The following is a 6,862-nucleotide window of genomic DNA, read 5'->3' as shown; positions in this document are numbered from 1 at the left end:
ATTAGTACATTGTGAATTTTTTTCCATACCTAATCATGCATTTTGTTGGTACTATCAAACAATGTATACTCAAATCTGATTTAAGACAGACTTTTTGTATGCAGTGGGCTGATATTTTCAAACAGCAAAATCAAAGTCGAGGCAGTTTGTGTAGCAGATAAATATCCAGAATTTTTGTTGACCTCTACCTTGGTATCTGAGTTCAGTATGTAGCTGGGGGGTGGGGGGAAATATTTATCCACGAGTTTATCTGTTAGTTTGTACAGAAAAAAAACCAAACAGTAACTAAGACACTGAGGTCAACTATTAAATTGGAAACAGAATAGGAAATTAATTAAAGCAAAATGTTTAAAAGTAGCTATAAAGGAATTGTATTAGTTTAGTCATATAATCAGCATGTAATTATCACTAGTAATCTTTGCCCTCCATTCATTATATCCAGCTGTTAAAGACAGGCACCAGTCGGGTAAAATCCATGAGATAGTGTAAAAAAATCTAATTAAGCAAGGAAAACTAGTGATATTTTCACCTTCTAATTGTGCAGAAAAGTAACCAATTCCTTTTAAAGTTGTGTTGAGGGTGGTTAATCAGAACATGTTGGCACAGCTGTTTGTCTTGAAGCAGTAGCTGTAACAGAATTAACCTGGTTCTGTGAGATGGCACAAACTCCACCGGGTTCAGAGGCCTGGACTGGCTGTCCTTTGAAAGGGTAGCTCTGTCTCAGTAAAGTTATTGTGGGATTTGCTGCTGGCTTTCTCAGGAGAGCTGAACTGCAGCCTGATGGAAGCTAAGGAAGAGTTATTACACACACTCTGTTCCTGTGCTTTCCTCGAGGCATCTATTTTTGGACACTGTCAGTGTAAAAGCACTGAGCTGCATGGCCATGTAGTCTGAGCTGCTGTGATCACTTCTGTGCTTTTTTCTGTAGTGTGACTTGGGAAGGGAGCCTGTTCTGTGATATGTATCTGGACTGTAAGGATTTGCATAGTCAGCTTGGCTCCTGCCCTATCACCTGCAAATTTGTCCCTCTGGCTCTTAACTGAAGAGGCATCAGAGCTCTGGAGATAAGGACAAAGTGCCAGCCAGCTGTAAGAGCTTTTGTCCTGCCAGCTACTTGTACCTTAAATTTCTATTGTAATAAAATGTTTCTTTATCATTATTGTTTTAACCTAAATTTTGTTTAGCTTGGGTAGTGATTTTCAGAGTGATATAGCAAATATAAAAAGTCTCATTCCTCAGGGATTTCTGGAGCTGGAAAGGGCATAATTGATTTCTCTGGAATGCTTTATATCCCTCAAGATGTTGCATTGCACAGATAACTGTCTGCAGATGTTTCCTCCTCTAAGCTGCAGGCCCCTATTTCAAAGGTGGTGATGTTGAGTATGAAATTGTTGAGAAGAGTTGGAGCATGCTACACAGTTGACCAGGGGGAGACACCTTGGATTCACCCAGTCATGACAGTATTCAAATAAGAGCCAGACATAGGCAAAGGTTAATTTCTTTGAATCTGCTTTATAATTGTTTAAGAAAGGTGCAACTTCATCTCACACCAAAACCAGTGCTCCATAAATTTCCCAACCTGCATTTTTAGCTTGTTACCTGTTTAAATATTATCTATCTATCTATCTATCTATCTATCTATCTATCTATCTATCTGTTATCCTGCACTCCCCAGAGCAGAGTGCTGTATTACCTGTCAGATTCAGGGTAATTGTTTGTGCCCAGCAGGATGTTCCAGGGGTAGAGCCTGGAGTTATCCTGGTTCCAGGGAAAGAAACACAGCTCCTGGTACACTCAGAGGTTTCAGTTTGGTGTTGGCTTTGATTTCTCAGTGAACAAGAAGCTGCTTTACTGATTTTAAGGAAGCACTGAGGCATGTGCAATAAACACAGCGTTGACATGAGCAGTGGCACAGAGTTCCCACTGGCACCTCATCCTGCAATGGCAAGTATGGTAGAGTCTGAGCCAGCAAGGCTTTAGGCTGTGATTCATGCCATGCTGACAGGGGCCAGCCCAGGAAGGCACACAAAGCACTAGATTGTGTATTATCATATAATTTATCCTCCTGCTGCCCCACATTGCCATCAGGACTGAATAACAGCTTTTCTGTGAACCTTTATGTTTGTATCTTGAGTTGGAAATACCACATCTTTTCAATATGCTTTTAAAGTGCAGTTTCCTAGGTTTTCAAAGAAGCAAAAGAAGATAAATTTTATCCTTTGAGATCAGGCTGGCATGTAAGTTTACTGTGGGGTTAAGCATTTAGAGCTGTCAGGGGCACTAAAGGAGTAACTGGTAGTAATACAAGTCTGATATCCTTTATGGTAACTGACAACAGAGGTTTGCCAGTGAGTCTAAGGTACACAATTGTTATTAAGCAGTAGTTGATTTTATAAAATGTATCTAATGTCAGTTTGAAGACCTGTAAATGCATTATACATTTTTATAGTAATTCAGTTTGTAAAATTATTATTATGCTGCTTATTATGGGTTAATGCAATTGTGTGGGTGCATCATTTTGTGTGGGAGTTTTATTTGACCCATTTTAAGACTGCTGTATCAATGTGATCTGAAAGGACTCACTGGCTGAGAATTTACTCAAATAAAACCAGATTATCTGACTTCCTCAAGTCTAAGGCAAAGCTTCCTCATGGGAACCTCCTGTGTCAGCTGTGACACAGCCAGCTCCCTTCCCTGGCAGGCAAAGCCTCTGGCAGAAATAAAGATAAATAAAGATAAAAGCTATTAAAAATGTCCTGGTATGTCTTGTCCTGTGAATTGGCATGGCATGATGGGCAGTAATTTTTTCAATGGTGCTCCATCCAGCTGCCTGTGTCCAGGATTATGCTTCCATTGCTGTCATACCCTCTTGCAACTTCAGCCACATGATTTTATAATTATTTCCCCTCTCAAATAAACTTCAAAATGGTGTAGTGACTTAAGACTTACGATTAAAAAGGCCCATGAAGGGGGAAAGATTGAACTCAAGACAGTAATTTCCCTTCTCTCTTGTTCTAGAGTGGTTTAGCTTGATACACTCCCACTCTGGGCTCTGATGTGTGGCTGATGGAGCCTGAACACTGAATGTCAGCTGTGATGAAACAATTTAGTTGAGGTCTCTGTAGAGCAGCACAGCTACCTGAGGTCCCATCCTTGAGGAAGCACCCATCTGTTTGGAAACATTTGTTTGGTTTCCTTTGCCACCTCTTCCATTGTCTTTCTTTTACTCTTGATTAGAGTAAGATTTTTAATATACTAATGTAGCAAAAGGAAGAATTTAAATTGTTATATAAAATGTGAAACTATGAATGCAGAGATCAATTAACTTCTCAATTACTTCTAATAAATAGGAACATCACTATGAGCAGTCCAAATACCATTAATCAGACCTAAAATGTGCAAAATTAAAGACAATTAGAGGAGGAGTTTAGGTCCCCTAGGACCTAAAACACAAATAAATTTGTTGGTTTAAAGTCATATATTTGCCCATGCACTGTGCTTCACATTGTCTCTGCTTATGATGATATGGCCAAATGGTAGAAAGGCCTTGCATTGGATCATCTGTTACTTGACATCTCATGGCATACAGTCTAAAAAACATCCTATTGTTATTTTGCTGGAGGCATAATGCTTTCAGCAGCTGTCACAATGAAATTATGCTGTGAAAGGAGGGTATTAAAGGTTGTGACATCAGGGCACGTTGAGACAGTGTTGTGATCTTCCACAAGGAAGTCACCAAGTTTTCAAGGAAGAATGCTTGGCTCTTCATTACCCTCTAGGAACTTGTTTGCCAACATCCATAAGTTTCTTTCCTTTTTTCTCTACCTCTTTATTGTGTTTCAGAAACTACTCTTTATCTTATTTAGATTTTTATCACTCTTCATGCGTGTGGAATTCAGGAATGTGGGACTGGATGAGATGTGTTGCATGACCATTTGCTGTCATGTGCCACATTATTACATCAGTCTTTTTATAAGCTATTAAACTCCATGTTGCAACTGGCTTGACTGTTTTATCCTGCTGCTGAAGGCAGAATAGTATTCCAGAACCTCACTGCTCTGGCAAGGATTGCTACCTTCTGATTTCCCATCTAGACTACACCCATTTTTATGACCAGCTTCTTCTTTCTTTGCAAAGTGAATGAACTTCAAATTTAAGTAGATTTTTTCAGCCTCTGTAACAATTTTTTGCTCCTTATTTCTCTGTTTTAATGACTGTGGGGTAATACTTTCATTGCCACACCTCTTGATGGAGTGCAGGGTGCAGTTTGCATTAATTGCACTGTTGGCCTAAAGGGGTTTGTGCTCAGCCTGGTGTTAGTGTGATTCTTGGTCCTTCTGGGCTGATGCTCAGGCAGTTTCCCACCTGTCCTCATGCTTTGGGTTTTTCATCAAGCCTGAGTTGTCTCTTGGCCTAGTCCTCACTTTTATCAAGATCTCTCTGGATTAAGTTCTGCCAGTCCACATGCCTCATGTCAGCACTCCTTAATTTGGCGTCCATAAATTTGCTCAGGGTGCATTCTGTGTCATCATCTGACACACACTGTGTTCTTCACTAGCTGCATGTCAGCCATTCCTTGAGCCTGGCCATCCAGCCCCTTTTCAAGCCATGGCCACCCAGCCCTTGCTTTCTCAAAAAAGACAATTTTTTGGTGTCACTGTATAAATTAAAGTAGAAGATAACTGGTTGGTTTTGGTAGCTATTGTTGTTGTTTGGTTGGTTTGGTTTGGCTTGGTTTGGTTTGGTTTGGTTTGCCATAGACCCCATACTGAACACTTGAAGAGAGTTTAAAAGCCATGGGGTCACAGAAAGGACACACTAAAATATCTGGGTAGGGGTTACAGTATCAAAATCTTAACCAGACAGCATTGTGTTACATGTGCCCTTTTCTACTGTTTGAGATACTCCCTGTGTGATACAGCTGGATGTTCCAAGCATGGTTTGAGAGATGGAGGTGTCTGGGCCTGAAACTCTATGAGTCAGTGGAGAACTTGGATTTCACAGCCCATCTCTGCCTGCTCTGAATCCTGGTTAACAGGAGCACAAAATAGAAATACTCTAATTTAGAAGTTGATAACTCTCACAGACAAAATTTCCTGCTTTTAGTAGTAGTTCCTGACCCAGTGAGCTTTCCAGAGTTACTGCTGATGTGTTTCTTACTCTTATAATTAGAAGAGAGATTCCTTAAGGCAGTATTTCTTTGAGTTCCAAGCATAAAGTAGAAGAATTCTTTCTCATCTCTCTCATTTTTGATGCTAATCATTAATCAAAAAATTATAAAAATTCACCAAGCTCTCCATCTTGTCTGAATAATCCATAAATACCAGTTAGTGCCTGATAGTTAAGATCTCTGGTGTTAGTTCAGATTCTGCTAGGAGAAGTGGAGTGTTTTTTGAAAAACACAGATTACAGTAGGGAAAAAAATGCAGACACCTCCAAATACCATGACAAGACAAACATATCTGAGGAATCTGGCTGAAATAAAAACATCTCTCATAGTTTCAGGGATACTATGAACTTGAACTATAGTCCCTTAAAGATAAAATGAACTGAAAGCCTTTCAAGGTTTTTTATGCCAGTGAATTCTCTCCACCTGTTTTTGTTTTTGAAATAACACTAAAAAGTGTTATTTCATTGCTATGAGAAAAATTCAAATAAGCAGGGGAAGATTACTAGCTGACTCCACAACTTTAGAGCTATGTAGAAAACAATGTAAATTATTATAAATCTTTTAATCTTTTCTCACTTGTAAGTTATCTTAAGCTTTATTGGCTTTATTGTACAAGTGTTTCTTGCAAATGCTTTATTTTTAAAGTAATATTTCTGTAATCTGTAAGAAAGGTTAGGCTTGTAGCAAAACATAATTATATTTTATCAGATATAATTGGAAAAATAAACAATCTTTCAGGCTTACATTCCTTGCATTTGGTCTGATTTCATCTAATAAAACATATTACCTCTCCTTCCAAACTCTCTTTTCCAGCATGGATTTTCTCAGCACAGCTGGATTACCTCCAGAACTGTAATAATAAATCACAAAGTTACAGTTTATATGTGATTGTTCATGAATTATTGAAACATTCCTACTCTGGAACAAACTGATATTGCATATCCATTATAGAGCCAGTAAATTAACTCAGATTAGTATGATGTGCTTAGAATTTTTTCTTTTTAAAAAAAGTTACTATGATTTCAGCAAGACTTGTATTCTAGTAACTGAGGTGATATCCTGATGAACACATTTACAGGGAGCTTCAGATGGCATAAATTTGGTTTACATGTACTATTGGAATCTGTTGGTGTGGTTCTGCTTGCCAGTGGATTATATTGACTCAGTCCTTGCTAAGAAGGATTCTCACCATTTTATGAGATTTGTTCATGTGCTACCCTGTTTAATAAAGAGGCAGCAAAGGACTAGGATAGATGAAATTCTGTGCTTAGGGCCAGGTAAGAAAACTAGATGAGGCAGATCTTTAATTAATTGCTCCAGCATCTCATTGGTGGTTTTACTGGACATTTTATCCCTTGAAGAATCACAGAATGATAGAATGATTTGGGTTGGAAGGGACAAGATCATCTTGTTCCAACCCACTGCCATTTGCAGCCTTCCACTAGACCAGGGTGCTAAGAGCCCCATCCAGCCTGGCCTTGAGCATTGCCAGGGACAGGACATCCCCAAATTCCCTGGAAAATCTGTCCCAGTGCCTCATCACCCTCTGGAATCCAACTCTTCTGAAAGAGAGAGATAAACTGGGTAAACCAAGGAGGAGAAAGCTGGAGTTAAAAATAATGTTGTACTCTTCCCAATTTACAGTTGTGTTAATGAGGAGAATGTAAATCCAGCTTAGTCTGTTAATCCATT

Source organism: Oenanthe melanoleuca, chromosome 4, assembly GCF_029582105.1.
Source record: "Oenanthe melanoleuca isolate GR-GAL-2019-014 chromosome 4, OMel1.0, whole genome shotgun sequence".
Taxonomy (NCBI): domain Eukaryota; kingdom Metazoa; phylum Chordata; class Aves; order Passeriformes; family Muscicapidae; genus Oenanthe; species Oenanthe melanoleuca.
The sequence above is the reverse complement of the archived record's forward strand: the minus strand, read 5'-3'. Positions refer to the sequence as shown.